Here is a 24,504-nt window from a genome sequence, read left to right on the forward strand (position 1 = left end):
AAAAAATAATTCCTTAGAATCTATTACAATATTCAACTATGCAGCTGAAACAAAGGAGACAGACCAAAATCTCTTTCTATATATTGGCAGTCAACAATTACAAAATACAATAGTAAACAGAAAATTCAGTTTATAATAGTGACATATAAAATAAAATACCTCTGAATAAGTATAACTGAAGGGGTGCCTGGGTGGCTCAGTTGGTTAAAGGGTGAAGCATCTGCTTTTGACTCACGTCATGATCTCGGGGTCCTAGGATCAAGTCTCGCATCAAGCTCCCTGCCCAGCAGGGAGCCTGCTTCTCCCTCTCCCTCTGCTCCTCTTCTACCCCCATGCTTGTGCTCTCTGTCTTTCTCTTTCTGTCTCAGATAACTATAATCTTTAAAAAGAAATGAGCCTAACCAAAAATTTAGGATTAAAAACCTTTACTTAAAACTATAAAACTTTACTGAGAGATTAAAAGAATACTTGAATAAAAAGAGAATCCTACTGTGACATGTAATGAGAAGGCAGCACCATGGAAGAATAAGGCTTTCTCTCCAAATTAATTCACTTGTTGACTTTAATACCAATCAAAATCTCCATGTGACTTTTAGAGAATATAATAGAATGATTGCTAAGCTGATACAAAAAAAGCATACATGTTAAGAATAGCAAAGAGGGGCGCCTGGGTGGCTTAGTCAGTTAAGTGTCTGCCTTCTGCTCAGGTCATGGTCTCAGGGTCCTGGGATCGAGCCCCATCGGGCTTCACACTCAGTGAGGAGCCTGCTTGAGATTCTCTCTCTCTCTCTCTCCCTCAAATAAATAAATAGATAAATCTTAAAAAAAAAAAAAAAAAAAGGAATGGCAAAAAAATTTAGAAATTACATGAGGGGAAGTTTTCTACCTTATATGAAGTATTTTTAACATTATGAGGTAAGCACAAAGTCACACATAGGTAAACATTGTATAATCAGTAGCTCAAAAGGAAAATTAATGTACAGTTAATTTAAATTAATTTTAAGGACTTCTTTTTTTAATTAACAAAGAGTTGTGCACAGCTATGGACCAATGCCATGTTGGCTTTGGGTGCACATTAGAAAACAAGAGTTATGGTTCCCAGCTTCATGAATACGAGAATAGATAGCACATGGGAGAATAATAATATGGAGCTCAGAATGTTTAATGCACTCTGTGAAGGAAAGAACAAGAGAGGGGAAGCAAAAGCAACAGCGGGAGAAAGAAGCTGTTATAGATTAGGGGGCTGGGAAGCCTCCTGTGCTGGTGACCTTGAAGCAAAGCCAGGAGGGGCACAGAAGGGGCAGAGATGTGTGGAGGGAGGAAGAGCTTTCCAGGCAGAGGAGCCAGAGGGGACAAGCGCTTTGGGATGGGGTCAGCATGGGGCACCTGAGGGAGAACACGCAAAAGGAGTGTGTCAGGGGACAGTCCCCGAGTGGTTTAAGGCAGCTCGCAGGGATTCCCCTCGGTTCTGCTAAAACTGTGCTAACTCTGGGCTCCCTGGGCTAGTAGGGCTATGTTCCTTTCTGGGTGCAAAAGGAAAGCAACGGGTTCCCTGCCTTTTCCAGCCTCTGGAGGCCCCCCTACACCCTTTGGCTTATGGCTCCTTTTTCCATATTTGCAACCAGCGAAGGGGGTTGTCTTTCTTGGGTCATGTCACCCACTCTCTGTCCCTCTTTCACGTAGAAGAGTACCTGTGATTACATTGGGGCCACCTGGGTCATCCAGGAGAATCTCCCTAGTTTAAGATCAGCTGATGAGCACCTGTCACTCCCCATGACTATGTTACATGACATGGCGCAGGGGAGTGACAGGTGCTCATCAGCTGATCTTAAACTAGGGACGTCATGTAACATAGTCATGGGTTCTAGGGAGTGGGATTGGGCATCTGTTGGGGGCATTATTTTGCCAAGCAAAGCACTCAACATCATTATAGCAACTCCAGGGGAAATCCTCTCTCTCTCTCTCTCTCTCTCTCTCTCTCTCTGTTTTCCTCCTTCATCCAGAGGATAAAGTTATTATCTTATTTTCTTTCCTTTTTCCTTTTAAACATTAATTATTACACATATCTTACATTGTAGAGGAAGGTGAATTACCAGCTGAAAGTAATTCTGTTGGCAACGAAGAAAGGGGAATGAATTTTGGATAAGCAAACAGATGTAAACTGCATGCTCTGCTTATAGAATCGGTTAGAATACTCTTTTGGTTATCAGTGGCTTTCCTTTTGGAGACTTGATGCTCAGCTTCACTGTATCAGGAATCCTTCTAGATGCTGAATGAAAGTTTAAGAGCTAATTTTTTGTTTCTTTTTGTTCTTTAAAAAAAAAAAAGACAAAACACACACACACACACACACACACACACACACACACACACACTGGTTTCTTACTGACCTAACTCCTCTTTCTCAAGTGGCTCCAATCCCAGACTGTTGACTTCTGAACAAAAACTAATAAATCTCTGGCAGGAAGAATTCTGTGTTCCATCGGTGTGTGACATACCTGGCAACATCTGGGATCTGGAAAGCAGTCAAGAAATGAAAGGTAAATGTGAAAGCTACTTGGATGCTACTAAGGGACCCCTCCAGACAGCCATCAAGCCACCTCAAAACAACTTCCTCTTGTTCCCACCCAGATAGAGTATGGCCAGCAAGCAAGCCCAGACTGGAATGGCATATGCTCCACATGCTGGGAGTTGTCCTGCTTTATGGAGCCATGTGAGAACTCAAGAAAGCTCATCCAAGAAAAGTCAGCATCTAGCAGTAGATGCCCACGGATGACGCTGGAACAGGATACCCAGGCAGAAGTTTGGATAGCAAGGCTAACTTCACGTTCATCAAATTTCCAGAAAGACTCTCTGATTTGACAGTTCCCACTCTTTGACTCGATTCCTGGATGGAAGAGGCAAGAGTCAATATGGGTTCTTCCCAGTTTTCTCATTTCCTATTACAACAACCCTAGCACCTGACCTATTAGGATGTCTGTTTTCTCTCTTTTATGCTTTTTTGGTTGCTAGTCTGTCTAGCTATCCCTCTCTTTCAGGCTGTACTATTCAGAGGGAGGACTTAGTGGCAGTAAGCAATTATATCTCTCAGATATTAGCCATGACTGTGTGCCTGCCTTTTATATGCAACATATTTAATTCCTCCCAATAATACCTCAAATTAAGTTAAGCCAGAAGCAGGAAAACAGTGTTAGAGATGGAGGAAAGGAGGTGTTTTGAGAACTGTCCAGGCTTCATGCCCCCACCGCAGCATGATGCACCTGCATTTATTACAGCGTGAACAGCCGGAGTCCCTTGCTGGTTAAACACAGCCTCACTCTAGAACCAAACTTCACACCTACCCTTTTGTGCCTTCTGATCATCTCCTTTATATGGAGGTTTCCTCTCTATCAGAACGATGTGAAAAACTATTACATGGACAGAAACTACAATAGCAGAAACTACAAAAGAGAAAATGGCACAGTGTAAATTTAACTTAATAAAATGTATTTTAATAAGGCATATTTATTATTTATGATATATGTGGTTTAAAATAAACCTTCTGTCTATTAAGTGGATATACTTTTTGAGAGTGTAACAATTGGGTAATTCAACTGCAATAAATGAATTAAAGTGGAAAATAAATTTTGTCCAGTCTTTCCAAACAAAATCAGTGTTTTCCATCTCATAACTAACTTGAAACTGACAAACCATTAGGATGTCTTATTTGGTTGGTGAATGACCAGGATTGATTTTACTAAGAAAAGGAAGTTAAACCTAACTGTGGTATTTTCTGCCTATGGGAGGGATGCCTAGAATATGTCCCCCAAAACTATACTGTGTTGAAGCATGGACAGGTTCACTAGTTTAAGATCAGTTACGGGGAGAAGGTAGGTGTGGAGAGAAGTTAATATTCATTACAATCCAGTGTGAGAAGTGCCATCAGGAGACCATACCACTTGGTATTCTCAAGAAATTATGGAGGACAAAAGAGCTGCCAGGGACTGGAGATGGCAGATGGATCATTCCAGAGAGGGAGAAATAACCCAATCCAAAAAGTACAGGCAGGAAGATTGATGTGGATGCCTGGCAAAGTTTTAGGAGTACTTTTAACAGAGTGTTATAAAGGTAAAAAGATGCTTACTAGGAACCAGAATATGTTCCGGAGTAAAACCATTTCCAAATGCTTTACTTCACTAGAAGATGCAGAGAATATCAAAGAAATCATGTGAATTGATTTCACCCAGACATTTGGCCAAGTTCTTTATAATATTTTGAATCTTATAAGGAGATGTGCTTTGGAAAATACTTGATTGGATTTCTATCTGGCTGAATAAATCAAGGTAGAAAATACGATTCTTATCAACCTGGAGAGGAAGCTCTAGAGAGCAGCTGCTAGTTGGATGAAGATGTAGAAATCATGCTTATTAAATTTGCAGCTGACACAGGCTGAGACGGATGGCCAGTGCCCTAAACGACACAACCAAGATTCAAAACAATCCTGATAGACATGAATGATGGACTGACACCATTAACATGACATTTAATGGGGATATGTGGAATCAGACTCATACAAGACAGGAGAGACGACTGAACATCAATTTCACTTAGAAAAAAATGTTGACTTTGTTTTAGTTCACTCTAAGCTCAAAATGAATAAACAATATGTATAGCAATTTTAAGCACTTTTAATAAAAGAATAATACCCAAGCAAAAGAGGTAGCAAAATCCTACTATGCCATACACAGTTTATTCTGCTTTGGATTCCCTATTGTAAGAGGAACAGAGACAAATAAATTTGCTCAGAAAAAGGTGATCATGTGGATGAAAGTTCTGGAAAACCATCCCACATAAAGAATGAAATGAGGATGGAACAGGTTAGTTGTCTTAAAATATTAGAAGGATTGCAGACAGGAGGCAAAAGAAGGAGCTGTTGAAATCCATTTCTAATTGTGTCTCCCTTGCTTCAAATCTTGCAAAGTTACTGACTCTCAACCAGAGTGCATTTTTTTTTACTGGTCTTATAAAAGCCCTTCACAGGTCTCCACATTCTGTTTTCCTACCACACCCTCCATCCCTCTGCCACCATCCCCAAACTGCTCAGTCACCAACCCCGATATATTCCAGGCTCCAGACATTCTGAAATTCATTCAGCTCCTCAAAAACATATTATGCACTGTCATCAGACTTCTGGGCTTGCAGCTCCTTCCGCATGGGGCACTCTTCCTCACCATCTTTGCTAGGCCAGAGCTTGTATCCAAGGTCTCAGCTTGATAACCTGCTCTGAGCCCTTGGCCTCCTACACAAACACATGCTGGCTGGAGACCTCTGCTCAGAACTAAACCCTGCACCCCCAAAGGACTCTTTACACTGCAGCCTATTGTCTGAAACACCCTCACATGCACACACACGGGGCCCTGTAGGTACATAAAAACAGAGGCCCATGTCTCTCTCACTGTCGTATCCCCATCACCTAGGGCAGTCAAAGATTAAACAGATAGATATTCGATTTTTCAAAAGAGGGCAAATTTAAGAGAACTGTGGGAAAGTCGCAGAAAGAAAAATTTTGCTCAACTGCAGAAAGCACTCCCTTTATTCTCTGCCTTGACTTCTGGGATTGAGACACCTGCCTCCCCTGACCTTCCTTCAGCTCAGCTTTTTCCTTGCTTCTTATACCCACTCATGCTAAGAAAGAAAATTTGTTTGACTCTCTACTCCCAGCACCAGACAGGTTTCTGTTCTCCTACTGTTTTTTGTACCATGGACAATTTATAAATTAATGAAATAATTTTTATTTTATTCTTGAGGCAATTCCTTAGAGAAATATGCACTCTTTCTGAATGATTGGCACCCCACATTCTGAACCTAAATTCTTCTCCAGGTATTGAAGTTTCAAAAGACTAGCAAACTCATTTATAATATGCTATATTTAGCATGGCAAAAATAAAAGAATTTTATTTGTTGAGAACTAATAGTTTCTCCAAAAATATGCACTTCTACTTTGAAAAAACCTTGAGGAGTACAAAGTATACTAATTAAGTGTGTGGGTCTGAAAACCTTTTATTCAGATCTTTATTTTTGCCCTGTGAAGTAAGAAACCAACAGAAATTATTTACATGAATCAGTAGTTTACTAGCAATCTCTAAATCTATACTAACATAATAATGAGCAGGAACTCTATTTATACCTTATGCTTCCTAAGCATATGTGATGTAGGACATGACAAAGCCCCTCATGTGGGTGTTCTCTTCCGTAAGGAGGAGATTAACTCGTAAGGAATGTGTTCGTGTACTGGTATAGTTTATTTACATCCGTGTCCTTTATTTTTTTTTTACATCCGTGTCCTTTAAAAATTCGTCATTTCAAAAATATTTTTTAAAATTAGAATTATTCTTTGTCTTTGGTCTTTCCATTTTCATGAAGCACAGAGTATTTATCTTGAATGGGACCCCAAAGGCAACTGGGAGAAGCACATTGAAGAGATTCTGTTTTGAATGAGTCTGTAGGATGCACATTCCTCAGTGCTATCATTCTGTGTTCTGACTAATGCCCACTCAGTGGCAGACAGCCAACTTCCCTACAGAGGTCACTCTGAGGCAGGGATTGGGAAGTATTAAAGGGCTTAAGAGAAGAAGAAGATAATTACCAAATATCCAGTCCATTTTATAAAAGCCTACCAAAGCCTAATAATAAAATGTCCAGATTATAAATTGTGGGATTATCTTTTACAGCAAACTGTATTCCAAACAACACAGGGAAAATGAATTGCTTTATCTGCATTTAATCACTAAACAATATAAACTTTTCAATTCTCCTGAAAGTGTACAAGACTGAGTTTTTTTTTTTTTTCTTTCTGAAAAGAGCATTTTTGGAATGGATTCTGTTCATAAATTTCTGTGCTATGTGCAGTCTTAAAAAAATTAGGACAAAACTTGCTGAGTCTTCACCTGTTAATGCCAGAGATCCTTCAGTACCCCTATACCCTAGCACTATAATATAGAAAATGTGGCGTTTTAATGAACTATAATGTCCTCAGAGCCAGAGTTCACCTGATGACGATCTACATTTAATTTGAGTTCAAATTGTGTGGGCGTCCCTGCAGTGCTCCCATTTATTTTGGTAAAGACAATCACATATCTAAAGGACTTTGGGGAGTTATTTTTAATGTCTCTTCTCATCGTGAGAGCTTTTATTTCTTGCACATCCAAAAGGCACTCGAAAGGTTAGAAAAGACAGTGCCTACCAAAGTGGTGCGCTCATGCTGCTGTCCAGGGTACTTACAAAAGGACTACGCAGCGCTCAGCTGAAACTGCACCCAACATGAAAATAACCGAAGACAGAAGTGCATTTCAAATGACTCACACAAAGCCCTTCTCAGTCCTGCAGGTCTTGTTTCCATCTCCCAGCATATAGTGTGATGCCACGTGGATATTTTCTCTAAGTGAAGTATTTGTCTTAAAAAGTATTATCCCTTAGAATGCTCATGTGAAAGCTATACCGCTATTCAAATGAGGCTACTATTCTCCCAAGTAGATGTAAAAACTCACTTAGAAGAATTTATCTGGGGAACAGTACAAAACAACACAATAAAAAAATGAGTTTTATTACTTTTGCTTGCCCAGTTTTAGTAATCAAAAACAATGCTGTTCGGCTTGATTGTTCTCATTATTTAGTACAGTTGGTTTTATTGATATATCGGTTTTATTTCGTTGAATCTGTCCAGGTCTCAGGTTCACTCTCTGACTATAACCCTTACTGTCTGTCTCTACAAATACGGGAAGGGGTGTGCTGATGTTCCTAGGGTCATCCCGGAAGATCTACATCTCATGTTCTGAACTGAAACAGCTCCAGAAGAAAGTATAGCCTCTTCAGGTGATTGCTTTTGAAGGGGAATTACTTAATTTGCTGTGTAATTATGGGAGATAATCAAGGAGCTCATTTGCTCAAATATATAAAGGTAAATAAGTTACAATACTGAGTAAGATTGGATGGAATTTCTGGAATTGTTCTTAAATTAGTCAACATAGCTTATACTGTATCCCTTCATGGATTTGTCTCACTATACTATGCAGAGTAGATTCCCAACCACATGGTGATATTAATTATTCTGGAGACCAATGTATAAGATATTATAATACTAGACAGAAACAATTTTAAAGATTTTATTTTATTTATTGAAGAGAGAGAGAGAGAGAGAGGCAGAGACACAAGTAGAAGGAGAAGCAGGCTCCCTACAGGGAGCCTGATGTGGAACTCTATCCCAGAACCCCAGGATTATGCGCTGAGCTGAAGGCAGATGCTCAACCACTGAGCCACCCACATGTCCCTACCAGACAGAAAATTACAGTTTAAAAATTTTATCTAACATAATGTTAAATTGTAGTTCAAATAAAAGTGGTGAGTTAAAGCAAATCAACAAAGAATAGATTCCAAAGAGTACAATAGAACCCCATCAAAGCCTTCTTTTTCATAGACTAATCAGTCAGATAGTACAGATTTGTGAAATGCCCTTTTCACTTAAGTCACCTTATCTAGAAAATTGTGCATTGTTCTTAAATTACCAATATCTTTCTTCTGATCTGAGGTAAAAAAAAATATATATATATAGGTTGGAAGTAAAGGAGGAACTCAAAAAAGGATGTTGGAAGACTCATGTAGAGAGAAACATTGTTTTTCCATACTGGAAGGAGGAAAGAAGCAATTGATGTTACTGACATGATTGAGAGGTGGTGAGGGTGGTAACGCACATCTCACCTCTCCGCTCCTTGCTGTCTGGCTCTGCATCCTGTGCCATTTGATTCAGAGTCTTCAGGTTGCTCTGCTTGCTCCTGGCAACCAAGCCAACCCTGCAGTGCTAAGTTAGGAAATGTTCCTACACAGCAATTCATTCTGCTTCCGGTCCCAGCTGCTGCTGTGTTACTGGGTTGGCTCTTATTACTAGCCTTGGCAGTCATATCCCAAAACTATTTTTATATACCATACCATTTTTTGTGAATTTGTTTTTGAGGAAAAGTGCATGCCTAGTGCTCAAGTTTGATGTGGACAATAAATCATACCAAATATATATGGGAACTGGTCAGTGGGCCTTTGGAAGGGTACTAACAATATGGGAAACTAACTGATGAAGTGTTTGAAATTCAAGTAACTTTCTAGGCACAAAATTAATTTCATAATCTGGAGAAAAATGAGCTGAGAATGATATGAAAAAGAAAGAGAGGATGAGGAACAGGGGGAGGAAGAGGGGGAAATTTTGGTGGAGGAAGAGTGATAGCAAATGTGATGCTTCTTCAAAGTTCTCAACAGTCTTACAGTCTTACATGCTGTGTAAAGGTGCTGGGTATAAAAATCATCTGTCCATGGTGAGCTCAAGGTCACAGTCCAAGTTTCATTTAAGAAAGTCATTTTTTTTTTTTTAGCAAACTCTTTCCCAAAAACCTGAGATCATACTTCAGTACATCACTATCAAATATGTGTGTGTGTGTGTGTATGTGCATGTGTGTATGTGTGAGTGATATTAGGAAATATATAACCTACCATTCTATGGCTAAAGAAATTATAAAGTAAGAATACAGGAAAGGTAAACTTATATTTAAGTAAATAAAAACAGAAATTTCAGCCCAGCAGATGAAGGTAAACAAGCTGAAAATCAAAGAGATAATGAGAAGGCATTCAGGGAAGTTATATACAGGACAGAATAGTATGCTCAAAGAAAGCAGAGGGAAAGGAATAATAGAATAAGAAATATAAATTACAAGCAAATATACAACACAGAGGAACAACAAAATCAAACTTGGCCTCCTTGAAAAAACTCCAGTAAAACTGATGAACTTCTCATGGTAATGATCAATAGGGAAAACAATAGAAGGTCCAAATAATCAATATTGTAAATGAAAAGAGAAACATCTTAATAGAAACTGAACATAGTGAAAAGATTTTAAAAGCATATTTTGAACAAGTTTATGCCAATGGGTATTCAAATTCAGGTGAAATTGGCCAATTTCTAGTAAAATACAATTTACCAAAGCTAATTAGAAAACCAAAATAGTTATAAAATGTGCAACATCCCTATTAAAGTATAACACATTATGGAAAAAAATTAAAGAAGATATAAATGAATTAATGGACAAAATTACACACACAGTATTCTAAATATAACAATTTCCCTAAATTGATCTATGTATTTAATACTATCCCAATAAAAAATCCAAGTATTTGACATGTATGTGTGCATGCATATGTATGTGTGTGTGCAAACTGATAAGCTAGTTCTGAAATTTATCCAGACTATGCAAAGTAAAATATTTAAAAATAAGTACAAGCCTAAAATGCATATTTCTAAGTGAAAGAAGCCAATCTGAAAAAGCTACATACTGTATGATTCCAACTCTGGGACATACTGGAAAGGGCAAAATTATGGCAAAATTATGGAAAGGGCAAAATTATGCCTGGGGTTATGGATGAGGTGAGATGAAAAGGCAGAGATTTTTAGGGCTGTGAAAATACTCTGTTTGATAACATAATGTTGGATACATGTCATTCCACATTTCTCCAAACCCATAGAATATACAATACGAAGAGTGAACTTGTTGTTTTTTTTTAAGACTTTATTTATTCATTCATGAGAGAGGCAGAGACACAGGCAGAGGGAGAAGCAGGCTCCATGCAGGGAGCCCAATTCGGGACTCAATCCCCGGACTCCAGGATCACACCCTGGGCTGAAGGCAGGCGCCAAACCACTGAGCCACCCACGGATCCCCTCAAAGAGTGAACTTGTAAACTGTGGACTTTGATTATAATGCATGAGTACAGGTCCATCAATTGTACCAAATGTACTATTCTGGTGAATGATGCTGATAATAGGAGAGGTCATGCATGTTGGGGACAGAGCATATACGGGAAACCTCTGTACCTTCTAGTCGTTTTTGCTATGAACCTAAAACTGCTCTAAAAAATAAAGTCCATTTTTTTAAAGCACAAAATTAGTTTATCTTACTGGCTACTCAGTGATTATAATGATATAGTAATTAAGACAGTCTAGTATTAATGCAAGAATAGGCTTCAGACCATTGGAATGCAACAGTTTGTAAAAAACAACAGGGAAGAAAAAACAGAGAAAGTTACTACATGGAAATAGAATTGAGATTGCCTATGGGAGAAGAAATGGGTTGTGATCAGGAAGTAAATCTCACCATTTACACAGAAATTAACTTCTAAATTTAAATTAACTAAGCATAGATCCTAAAAGCAAAATATTAAAGTTATGGAAGGTAAAACATGCAGATTCTCTTGTCATGACCTCTACCTTGGGAAAGATTGGGGGTGAGGAGGGTAAAGGGAGAGGGGAGGAGAGAATCTCAAAGCAGACTACCTCCAGCGCGGAACCCCACTCCACTCTGGGCTCAATCTCACAGCCTTAAGATCATGACATGAGCCAAAATCAAGAGTTGGACGCCCAATTGACTGAGCCAACCAGGTGCTTCTGGGGAAAATTTCTTAAATAATACCTAAAACAACACTATGCATAAAGGAGAAACATGCTGTGCTCATAAAAATTAAGACCTTCCATCCCTCAAAAAGAATCACAAATAAGCAAAAGGTGAGCTGTTCACAGGTGGCGAAATTGAATTCCAGTAAGTTAAAGAAGTTGCCTAGGATCACACACTAGTGAGAGCTGAGGTGCAGACTCAGAGCTGGCCCTTGGGCCTCTGTGCTCTTTCCCCGCACCTCTGCACCTGGACGGAGCTCCCTTTGGAAGCAGGGTCGTGACACAAGGTTCATTATATTTTACCATGTTTCTCCAGCATCCACTGACTGCTGGGAGCCAAAGAGATGGCCTCATATTAAACTGTGCATCGTGTACAGATATCTATTTCCCCAATTCCCCAGGAATCAGCCCAACACAATTTCCTTAAAATCCCAGGATAGGCTTGAGCCACGGGTTCACAATGACAAACACAACATGTTTCTAAACTCTCAGGGAAATAATTTTCTTCATTTTTCAGCCAGGAAGCACAAAAATTGAAATTCATTTAAATTCTATAAAGCAAAGCAGTTTTTTCCCCCACTCTGGAATGTTTCTTACAAATTCAAGATATGGAATATTTCCTGTGTTAACCTTCAGTAAATGTGATCCTCAGATCCTAGGGGAAGTTAATGTCCAGAGCAAGAAATTATATTCATTACAAATGCATTTACATGCTAAGGGTGATCCTTAAAAACCAGTAATTCTACATACATATTTAAATGGGAGCGAGGAAGAAACACAAGTTATGGGTTAGCTTTTTAATGAAGTAGGACTTTTATTCCTTGGGCATATTTTTAAAACATATAACAACACTGAACATGTTTAAACTGAGATAATCAGTTTTTATTCACAGAAATAACCCATTAATCAGTCGCAGTATTTTTAGAGGAGCCAGTTAGAGAGTGCCTCAGGCATCAATGCCTATCTGAATTTAGTAATAATATTGGAAGACTGTGTATGTGCAGGAAATGAATATCTTGATTATTAATCAATGCTTGCCTACACAGAGAATGTTCCACATTAGATTTAACAAAGCAAGAATACCAAAATAAGATGGAATTCCTGTTGAGGAGCAGAGAAGTAGTTGAGTAAAAGGAATTTTTTTTGTAAAGCAACAAAAGTGACCCTGTTAGACTTTTGGAGAAATTTTAGAAGTCTGAATTTTGGAAGAAATGGTTGTTTTCTCTACAGCTTTGTAAACTATAAACTGTTATGCCAATGTTGATATTTCAAGGTGATGATTTTATTATGTTAACAGTTGCCACTGGAATTTCTTTTGAAACACCTGCTTTTTGATGAGATGGGACCAGAATTACCTTCCTCCTTTACCCAGGAAGGAGTTAAACACCATACCTTTTTCTGCAAGCCATGTGCTGTGGGATTCAGACATTTCTGCTGCAGCAGGGTTGAGTCATGATCCTCGGCACACAGATCTCTCTGATTTCCATCTGAACACTCAGGTTAGTGGGAGCCTATTACTCGGTCTTGGGGTTAGAGGTGTGACTGTCAGAAAGGAGAATGTGGCACCTCAAGAAACCAGATTTACAGGGCCACATTTGGGTGCCTCAGCAAAGGATTTCCTGCATGTTGAGAAGACTCTAGCACAAAGGGAAGAGTTCATTCTGGATACAGTGGAATCAATCCTTCCCCAACCCGTTCATTCCAGCAAGTACAAGTGGGATCACAAGGGTGAGGTGACCATGGGGAACTAAGAAATGTCACTGTGGGACATGCCTTGCTTAAATGTGGAACAGAACGAAGAATTCTCACATCAGGGAAGTACTGCAGCTTATGAGAGTCAGTGGAAACATGGCATCAAGGGAGACACGGCAGAGGTAGAGGCAGGGGTAGGGAGGACAGCTAAAATAGTTGGCTGGATCAAAGCAGCAGCATCCACCTGACCTGTTGGGTGACCTGGGCCCTCAGCACCCTGTGTTTCTAGGAAGCCACAGTTCTCATGGCATCAATGGCCACAGAAGCACCTCCACCAACCCAAACCATTGGTACTGGGTAGCCTAATCAGAATATGACTGTGGGATGTTACAGACTTGGGTTTAGCTAGCCAAAGATAGAGTGATGTGAAGTCATGAATGCTCAACTGGGACTCAAGCCAACTCCCCTCCCCCTGCCCCACCACAAATGATCATAATGCACACAGAATTTTTCACTTCATGAGAGTAATGAGCCTGCAAGTGACGGGGGGTGGGTAGCTGTTTGGTGGGATGGAGTCTAAAGTTGAGGACAGCTTTCTTTTAGACACAGATAAGCACCTCTGGGGTTGTTCAGAGCCGTAACATGGCAGGACTTTTCACCCTCAGGCATGGGAGAGGTTGGGTCTCAGAACATCAAGTTTTGAATACTGGTGTTCCCAGCTGGTGAAGCCAAGAACTTTAAGCTAAACTGAATAGGGAAAGGGTACCATTTAAATTTGACTTTTGAAAGAACTGCCAGCGGAACTAAGAAAACACGACAGCTTGAACCTTTTCCACAGAAACACAAGCCTGGGTGTCCTAGATGCCACCCTGACCCTGGGCTTTCTGTCTCTGGCCTTCCAGAGGCATCCACAGTCACTGGCATATAAGGTACTCCCTCCTTGCAAACCTAAACACCCGGACAGACTCTGAGAGCCTTCCAGCAGCAGTAGTGTGTGCAACAGAGACTTTTTATTTCAATTATAAAACAAGTGTTTTTAAGAACTTTGACACGATCCAAAAATGAGGAGTGCTTTTCCAGTATTAAACAGAGACAGAGGCAGAAACAAACTCCCTTGTTCTCAGTAAATCTCAAAATAGAACCACCACCTTACCCAAGTTCACCATCTGTTGGCTGGTGACCTGCACATAAACAGATGGCATGATTGTTCTTGTGTCTGGTATCCAGTAGACACTCACATCACAAGAAGTATTGGCACTCCAGGTAGAAGGGATAAATATAGGCTGTCTATTGATCCCCTCCTGTTTAGAGCCTTCGCCTTCCAGTGAACATGGAACACTTGATGGGAAAAGAAGAGATACTTACCCATATATATTCTGCACATGTTTTATACGGCAAATTAGAGACTCTAATTTGAAGTAATAAAGATCCAGCCCTTTCTGAAAGACCTAAATTCAACAAGGGCTAAGAGAGAAGTATATTCTTGCTGAGGGAAAAAAATTAATTAAAGAGCAGTAAAAGCTGTGCCACAGAATATGTATGTAGATTTTATCTAGATTATTCTTTAATTAAAAAGTAAGAATTGTTTGAAACGATGGATTGTTTCATGCAATTCGTGATCATCTGAAATCTGAATCCAGGAGTCTTTCCCACATTTTTCACAGGCCATTTCATCCTCATCTCTGCCTTTTACTGAAGCCCCTGGAGGTACTTCTTACTGGTCATGGTGGGGCCTCGTGGACAGGCAGAGAGACCGATAATCCTGGTGAACATTACCTCGAGCTGCACACCCTCCTAGTCCTCTCACAACAAAACTGATATCTCCTTTGGGTCCACCTGGTGGCTGAGACTCACCTGGTAAGCAAGTCATAATAAAGAATCCCTGATGTGAGATAATCTTTTAGGATTTGTTTGCATTTTATTGAACATTGCCATTCAGTGTGGTCCAATACAACCAAGTCCCTCGCTGATTTCCACGGCGAGTTGGGATTTCCACAGCGAGTTGGGATTTCCACATTGCAACCATGTAATTGTTCACAAGGCCGGCTCTGTTAAGGGATCTTGAGGTCTGAGAAATGCTGGGTTGATTTATTTTTTAACTTTACTTTTTATTAATGTTTATTTTATTTAAAGTTGTTGTATTTGCAAATAGTATTGAACATTAAGTAGTTCCAAGAAGCGATAAAACAAAAACAAGGCAACATTCCTTATCTCCAGGTCCCAAGAGGAAACTACCTTTCCCTTTCAGCTCTCTTCCCCTTCCCTGATATTTCCAAATGACATAGATAGCCACGCAGCAAGGCTTTTCTTATGAGTCAGGGTCATGCTATATCAATGCAAAATTTCAGAGCTGAGAATGTTAGCACATTTGCATGCTCTTCTCTTTAACCTTTCAATATAATTTTATTTTTAATCAATTTCAAATGAGTATTTATATATATCACTGCTTATTTCTCATCTATCTACCTGTCTACCTATTGTGATTATATTTTCATCTTTATGCCACGTTTTATTTAAATTACAGTTGCTACGTGTGTCCTTTTGTCATTTTCTTTAATTTTCTTAATGTTTTATTCAGTCTTTTCACACCCTTTGACAGTTGTGCAAAACTATTTCTACATTACTTCTCCACACATGCAGATGCATCAAAAATTTAAAAAAAAAATTACAGTTGGGTCTACTTCTCCCTCTGTCTCTGTTGGTCTCTGTCGGGATGCTGCCCCTGGGCTGGCTGCCTGGCCGCCACCTGAGCCCGGCTCTGCTATCACTGACCAGTCCATCACCAACCCTGTGTTCTATTTTCTGTCCCCTTCCCACTCAGCCCAAGTCTTCCTCAATCACCTCCCTCCCATTTTGTGGAAATACATCTCTCCTGGGAAAAGGTGTGGAAGTGAACTCTTGTCACATCTCCACAGTTCTGCATTCTGCCCTCATTCTAGAGGAACCATCTATTTAAATATAAGAGTTTAGGTTAAAAGTGGGAATTGCCAAAATGCTCTTCCTTAATCTTCCTGATTCCAGCATCACTGTTGAGAAGTCTGATGTCTTCTTTTTCTAGATTCTTTGACCTCTCTCTCTTCTCTGGGGAGTTTATCAGAACTTTTCCTTGCTATTGTTCTGAAATTTATGAGACGGAATCTGGGAGGGGGGTCTCTTCATTAGGCTTCTTCATTTCAGAGACAGTCCTCCTCAGCTCCAGGAACACTGCCTGTCCTGCTCTGCAGGTGCTCTGTCCTTTCTTTCCCACTTACTTCTCTTGGGGCTCCTCCTTCCAGAAACTGGACCATAGGCACCAACCCTCTGACTTCTCTTCCTTCCTCTCCAGTGTCCATTTCTGTGTCTTTTTGGCCTAAGACCTGAAGGCTTTCCTAAATATTGTATTTAGGCTTTCTATATTTCTTATTTAGAAGAGCTCTTCTTTGTTCTTTGATTATTTAAACATCCTCTTCTTGGTTCATGAATAGATCATTTTTCATCTTCCTGAGGAGTTAACTATGGCCTCTCTGAAATAGTTTTCCACTTCCATTTTCTTAGCATCCCCTTTTCTACCTATTTGCTCTTGATTTAGCCTTTTCTTTCTAGCACTTCTTATCTCCTGATGATCCCTGTGTGTCTCTCTGTATCTGAGGGTGAAGCACCCAAATGCTGATTGGAAGTTCCCAAAGCAGGCAGAGCTGCAGATGGTGGAGAAATAAGGGGCAAGGGAGATTTATTTTTGTCAGGGATCCCCATTTGTCAATGTCTGTAGGTCTTTTCTCAGGTGTGTTTCAGTTCCTCCAGAGGAAGATCCTCTGGGCCCTCGTCTGGAGAGGCACCATCCTGCCTATAATCTGGCACTGGGTGGAGGGAGGAAGTGGGGGGGGGGGGGGTTCTATCCAAAATGCTAACCATACTTATCACCCATTCCGCTCCTCTCACCTGCCCTCCTCTGTGCCTGAGAACCATGTCTGGAATGGTGCCATCACTTCCCACTTTTGAATCTTTCCAAAGCTTTTTCTAACCATTGCCCCACACATCACCATCTCACCTGCTTCATTCTTTTCTAGTGTCACTGATGGTGGACTCTGTGTTTTCTAGGGGGAATTTTCTTCCTGTACTTTGGGTTGATGTTAAGAGAAAAAGAGGAGAGAGACATCTTTACCATGCCATATTGGAACCTAAGGCAATGGAATTTTTATTTAGTTTTGCCTTTTAAAGCCAGCATAAAACAAACTCATTATTACTCATATTCTACTACTTTTTTCTTCTCTAAAGCAGCAAATACGTGGCATTCTTGATGTAAATATTGATTACATCTAAGCAGTCCAGGTTTGGGCTATGAATCACTTTACTAATTGGAGCTACAGGAAAAATTCTTGACACTTGGTCTCTTAGGCAGGCTTATTACCGTCAGAATAAAAAGAGAATATGATATTTTCTAGTGGATTTTTCCATAATGAGCATACAGGAAATATCATTTCCTACTGACCACTAAACCTGTGTGAATAATTTGGGACCTGAATTTACTAGAATGGCTACTTGAAATAACCCATTTCTGTAACAATTCTATACTTTGACTTGTGTCACATCAGATTCACTGCTCTTTATATCTTACAATGTCTGAGAAGCATGACTTCTGCTGAAACCAGGCAAGAGCTCCCATAACATGGCATGAGGTAACATTGTACCCAAATCACTAACAATGTCCAGAGTTGACTATCAGACATGTGTTCTTTCTGTTGAGATTTTTAGACTAAAAACAAAGAGTTTCTAATCATGTGTTTTATTAGAAAATCTGGAATATAATCAGAATTTATATTTCAGATTACAATGTACATTTCTTAGGGAGAATATATTTTTAAATTCTTAAATCAGTCAGGTATCTTTAATTCATTAAACAGTAATGCTGTGCTATCTAGTCAAATAAAAAATCAAACATAATTGATGTTGAGAGAGAGAGGAAAATTCACTGCACCAAATTAAGTGGAGCTTTTTGAGCCTTGTTGTGAGAAATTTGACAAAATAATTCATATTTCAGCATTTAATGGGAACACAAAGTTTTCTAACTTCTCCTTAGAAGTTAGAAAGCTCAGCCAGAAATCTGCACAACTCCAAACATAGGAAAGATTTTAACTGAGAATCATTTGCCACTTTTTACTTGTTCTCATATAAATTAAAATACTGTGATAAATGCAACTATTCTTGAGGCTTTCTTTGTTATTGGGGAAAATAGGCTTTAATTGGAATGATGCAAAGATAATACACAGTTCCTTGCAGGTATGGTTTCATTATTACTGTTACTTTATAAAGATGTGAAAATCTATGTCATGAGATAAAGGAATAATAGCTATGGTAAGGAGGCATAAAATAGTCAAATTGATTTCAAAATGGTAAGTTCAATGTGTAATTTAACCTATAACCTAAAAGTTTCCACCAAGCTTATCATTTCAATATATACAGTTGATACTTGAACAACAGGGGAGGTTGGGGACTGACCTCCCCATGCAGATGAAAATCCACATATGATTTTTGACTTCCCAAAACTTTACTGATAGTCTCTTGCCAACCAGAAGACTTACTGGTAACATAAATAGTTGGTTAACACATATTTTGTATGTTACATGTATCATATATTGTATTCTTACAATAAAGTAAGCTAGAGAAAAAATCTCATTAAGAAAATTGTAAAGAAGAGAGAATACATTATAGTACTGTATTTAATGAAAAATATTCACATATAAGTGGGCCCATGCAGTCCAAACTCATGCAGTTTAAGGGCCACTTGTGGCTTTTATTTCTTTCCCTTCTACTTCTACTACTGGAGATCTTGAACAAGAAAACAGGAAAACTGTGATTCCCTCTAGATGGGGACATGTTGACTTGATCTCACACATGGGCAGGGTCAGCTTCCCCCAGGGAGAGTACGAGGTTCCTAATACTCACCACATCCCACCTCCCCAAAACCTAACACCCTAGTTACTTCTCTGGGTTACACATCTGCAAAAACAATGCAGTGAGTGAGCCATTGTCACGTGCAAACAAAATACATCCATAAACAAATGGGACGCACACAGGTAAATGTGAGCTGGTGACACCAGGATGTTCAGAGACAAACATCTACATTTTTAAGAAGCTAAAGATTTTAGCGTGGATGGCCCAAAGAGCGCTTCTGAGAAACAGAGGTCAGAGCGCAGGAAATGAGGGTGTGAAGGATGACATGACCAGACACACAGGTAAGGGACAGGAAGAAAACAGAGGAGCAAGGAAGGGTGGTAGTTGGACACACTTGATCTTAGCCAAAAGACCAAAAATCGATCCGAAGTTGGGCACAGAAGCAAAATACAACAGATGGAAACATGTCATGGTAAACAAAATTAAATAATTCACAATGTTTTCTGGCTCAGCCTATCTGTAGTTGCTTCTATATTATGCAACATTTTGACCTTAGAATTACATCACTGACCTCAACGATATTAAATTGTATCTACTAACCAATCACACCAATGCGCGACCCATAAACTACTCCTGAGCCAGTTTTTTTTCTTGGGTAATAATCTTCTCTCCTGAAAATTTTTTTTTTTTTAAATCTTGAGGATAGTGGCAAGTGAATGAATGAAGTGAGTATCAAATTACAAAAATTTCTGATGCCCTGCAATGTGTAATAGTCAAAAAGAACTTGACCCTGATCTGGATAGCTGCTTTTTTATGATGGGTCTTAATACAGTAATCTCTAATTATTCCTAAACTCAGAAATGTCGGTGCATTGAAGGTGAGAAATCCTGTCTGGCTGCCCCGCTGGCCAGCGATAGTGCGAGAGGATCCCTGGAGCCTGCAGTGAGTATCCCGCACCCTCACATCCTGTAGAGACCCCCTGCCTCCTCAGTGCTCAACCAGACCCGACCAATTAGCCCAGATACTGCCTGCCAATCACACAGAGATACCGATTTCCCAGTGAGAAGCAGTGGGATGATTAATGCTATGTGTCAACTTGGCTAAGCCATAGTACCAGATATTTGGTCAAATGCTCTTCCAGATGCTGCTGTGAAGGTGTTTCACAGATGAGATTAGCATTTAATTCTTTGGATTTTGAATAAAACAGATCTTTATCCATAATGTGGGTGGGCCTCATCCAAATAGTTGAAGACCTTAAAAGAAAAAAAAAATTGATCTCTGCCAAGGAAGAAGGAATTTTGCCAGCAAATGACTTTTGGACTCAAGTTGTGCCATCAAATCTTCCTGAGTCTGCCTGCCTGTCCTGCAGATGTTGGACAATGTGAGTCAATTCCTTGAATCTCTCTCCGTGTGTGTACGTGCATGTGTGTGCATGTGTGTGTGTGTGTGTGTGTGTGCATATTCTATTGGTTTTGTTTCTCTGGAGATCTCTGACTAATACAGAGACAATGGTTTTCAGCTCTAAAATGTCTGTCTCCTCAAATGAGCAGCTTCCATTAGAGTCCACAGTCTGCACAGCATGGAGTTGCTCTATTTGGCAATAAGATTTTTTCTCAACACTCAAACATTAATTCCAAAGCCTTTATCTTCTGTTGAATCAAGAAGAACTTAGAAATTTTCTAATCCAATGTTGTTATTTGCATTTGAAGGAAACTTGGATCCACCTGCTTGGGGTCACCCTAGAAGGACCCAGCAGAGCAGAAACAAGGACCTGGGTTCCATCCCTCAGCTCTGGACTTGTCCCTACTGCCTCATGTTGCCCTGTATTTCCCTTCTTACACTGGCCCTGTTCCATCATGTGGTATGAAGTTTTAATGCTCTTCCATGCCCTGGTTAACTAGACAAAGGTATGAGATTAATTAGATGAATGTTTTAGCTATTGGCTTTACTAATCCTAGCGGCTTACATGGGGTCTGGTCACCCATCAGGCAGTGGTGGAGGAGGGGGTGATGAAAACTTGTCAAGGTGCAGCCAACTTGGCAAGGGCTCCCCTTTACGCCCTGGCACCAAGACGCCTTTTCCACCTTGGTGAACATCAGCTTCTGCTGCACTCAAGCTCCTAGCAGCCATCACTTACGTCTCTTTGAAGAAGGGCTGCCACATGTATAGAGCTCCAGAAGACCATGAAGATTTCATTACCCCCTCCTTAACCACTGCCTGATGGGTGCGCAGGTGTCCCACTTCCCTGTCCCCTGGTGGGGACAAGGCTCAGTTGGGACATACACTACCAGCAGGGCTTCTCTGGGATCGAGTCAGTCTTGCCCTCCATAGGAATTTGCCCGATGGTATATCATCGCTTGGCCTGCCTTTCTTCCTGGTCTTATTCTTTCTCCCTCCTCTCCTTACTGATTCTTCCTGGGGATGTATTCCCATAAATCACTTTTACAAAAATTGCAATCTCAAAATTCAGGGAGTAGTATCCATATTTCCTCATAAGAAAACTTGTCATGTCTTCAGTGGGAATATAACCTAAGTTTTCCCCTTGTCCCTAAATACCATCTATAAGTCATTAGGATTAGTAAACCAATAGCTAAAACATTCATTTAATTAATCTTATACCTTTGTCTAGTTAACCAGGGCATCGAAGAGCATTAAAGCTTCATACCACATGATGGAACAGGGCCAATGTAAGAAAGGAAATACAGGACATGAGTCAGTAGGGAAGAGTCCAGCGGGAGCTGTGCCCAAGGAGACAGGATGCATAAGTCTACCAAACAGATTGCCAGATGTCTCTGCAGGAATATTTATCATCAAGAATAAATAAATTGGCATCTTTCATTTTACCCATTACTCTGTATACATATGGTGAATGTGTGAGTCAGCCTCTGAGAAATGGCCATCCCCTTTGCAAGTGACACTGAACTCAGCACCCAGCTTTCCTGGAAATATGACACAGTTGGGGGCTATGCAGCAATCTCTCTCTCTCTCTCTCTCTCTCTCTCTCTCTCTTATAAGGACTAGTCAGATAGTTCCACAACTAGTCAGATAGTTGGGATTTGAACTGTGATAGCCTTTTCTGAAGTTCAGGAGTAATTAAACTGATACAGGAGTTGGGGAACAAAATGGCAGCCTTATTTGTGGCATTGTGGATTGAAGAATGAAGTTTAGTTCCGAGGCCAAAGCGGGTGTGGGCCATGGTCTTGGAGGCAAGCACCCCGTCAGACACAGGAGATGACAGAGTCTGTGCTATGTGATGGGTCCGCCCTGGTAGGAGGTCCCAAGAGGAGAGGACAACACCTGACCCAGGTAGGTGGGCTGCCAGCAAACAGAAGCACAGTGAGCCAGGCCAGGCAGTCAAATCAGTTCTTGTCCCATGCGGAGAAGTCAGGGAGGAGCCAGTGACAAGAAGCCCCAAAGAATCCTCCTCAGTGCTTCCCAGAGAAGCATAAAAAGCTCCTTTTTAGGGTCCAAGGCAGAATAGGGGAGAGAGAAAAAGAAATTGTTCCCAGTACATGATAATTATCATTCTAGCAAATTTCCCACACATACCAATTTAAAATGGAAAAAAAAAAAACCACAAAAAAACACAGTATTTTTGGATTAGTGAATTATTTTTCTTTTAATGATTCAGAAGGTAATTTGTATCTGTAATGTCTCTTAAAGGCTTCATAATCATTCATAGCAATGTCTAAATTCTATAGTTCTAGATCTTTACCTCAGTTTTACAGCTTTTATAGTTTTTTGCAACTTCTAGTTCTAAATACTTATCTAAATCCTTATACATTCTGTAAATTCTAACTATGTATCATTAATTGACACTTCTGTGGATATAACTTAATGGAAGGAGGGTGAAAGCCCTAACTTTGAAAATTAAAAAAATTAGCTAAAAATTCCTAGTATGGCATGCTTCTGGTTATTTATAATTAGACAAATAGAAGTCGAAAGCCTCTCCTCTGTATTTCTAGTTGAGGAAAATTGGGCAACTATTTAGCTCAAGTCACAAATGCTAGTCCAGAAATGAAGCTAGATGTTCTGTTCTGGGTACAGCATATCTGCCTTGCATGGCTCACACATCCAATGTTGTACAGAAGGAAATTAGGACACTTGTAATGACCGCAAGTAAGCAAGAGAAGCTGACAAGAGAGCAGTTTAAGTTAAGGAGTACAGCCTGCTTTTTCCAATCAGTTACTGCCATAGGTAACGGCCATAGGTGAAAATAAAACCAGACTGTAAAAAAAGAGAGGGAGAGAGAACGTTCAACCTAAACTTGAGCTTTGGGAATGTTTCCCATAAGGTCCCATCTATGTCTTTCTTGACTTTTTACAACTTGTTGAGAAAGGGGCTCATTATAAGAAAAGCTCTCTTTCATCCCAAGGAAAAAAAATGTTATTAGGGTAAACATTAAATCTTTAGTTGGTATCTGTGAAGACATTCCATTCATTCATTCATTCACTCATTCAGAATATCCCATATATTAAGTTTTGAAAAAAGGATAAACTGCAGAACTACAGAGAAAAGCAAAACAAGACTAATTCCAAGAAAAATAATCAAATATATGACATTTTTCTTCAGCTTTACTTCCTCTGCTTAGTCTTTCAAGATAGAAATCCCTCTGCCCCACTGCCCTGTGCTTTTCCATCATTCCCATATAAAACATGGTTTAAGAGATGATGTGATAACTTGAATTGCCTTAATTCAGGCACACTCAGACTAGGTAACCGTAAAGCTACTGGAATTAACATAGTCATGAGTATTCACACCACAGGGAAAAAACCTCAAGCAAAGAAAGAGGTAATAGTGACATTTCAAGAAGCCGGTAGAGCAGCAAAGATTTTGCAAGAGAGACTCCCAGAAAAACTTCAAAAGACAACTTATAGACACGCACTCAGTCTTGAGAATGTAGGTAATATCTATTAATGAAGCCATTGTCTATTTCAACCATAGAGCATAATACAAGTTTCTCTAATTAAAGCTAAAAGTCAAAAAAATGCCTAAGGGTCCATAAGGGGCTGCTATTCCCCATGAAGAACCTTTCTTCTGGAAAAAGCACAGAAAACAACTTTTCCCCAAGTAGCCATTGTAATTTATTCCTGGCGTGAGAAGAACATCTGCTATAGATTATGTGCAGACATTTTTGTGATGTTAATGTGGTCAGAAATAACCAAAAGGCATTTAAGCAGATGAAGACATGTTATTTCCATTTCAAATAGGAATTTAATTCTAGGAGTACCACTGAACAACAACAACAAAGGCTTGTATTTATGTTGACCAATTATAGATTCATTTGTAGAAACTGGAAAATGAAAAAGAGGATCCAGCAGATGAATTAGGTGCCATAATTATGATACCTTTTGGGAAGGTGAGAGAAGGTTAAATGGCATCTGGTACCTACCTTAAAATAACTATAACCTCTCCCTTTAAAAGCTTTAAACTCAATGACATAACAGCCGACTGAAATTCTGCCTCTCCAGGCCAGG

Source organism: Vulpes vulpes, chromosome 5 (assembly GCF_048418805.1).
Source record: "Vulpes vulpes isolate BD-2025 chromosome 5, VulVul3, whole genome shotgun sequence".
Taxonomy (NCBI): domain Eukaryota; kingdom Metazoa; phylum Chordata; class Mammalia; order Carnivora; family Canidae; genus Vulpes; species Vulpes vulpes.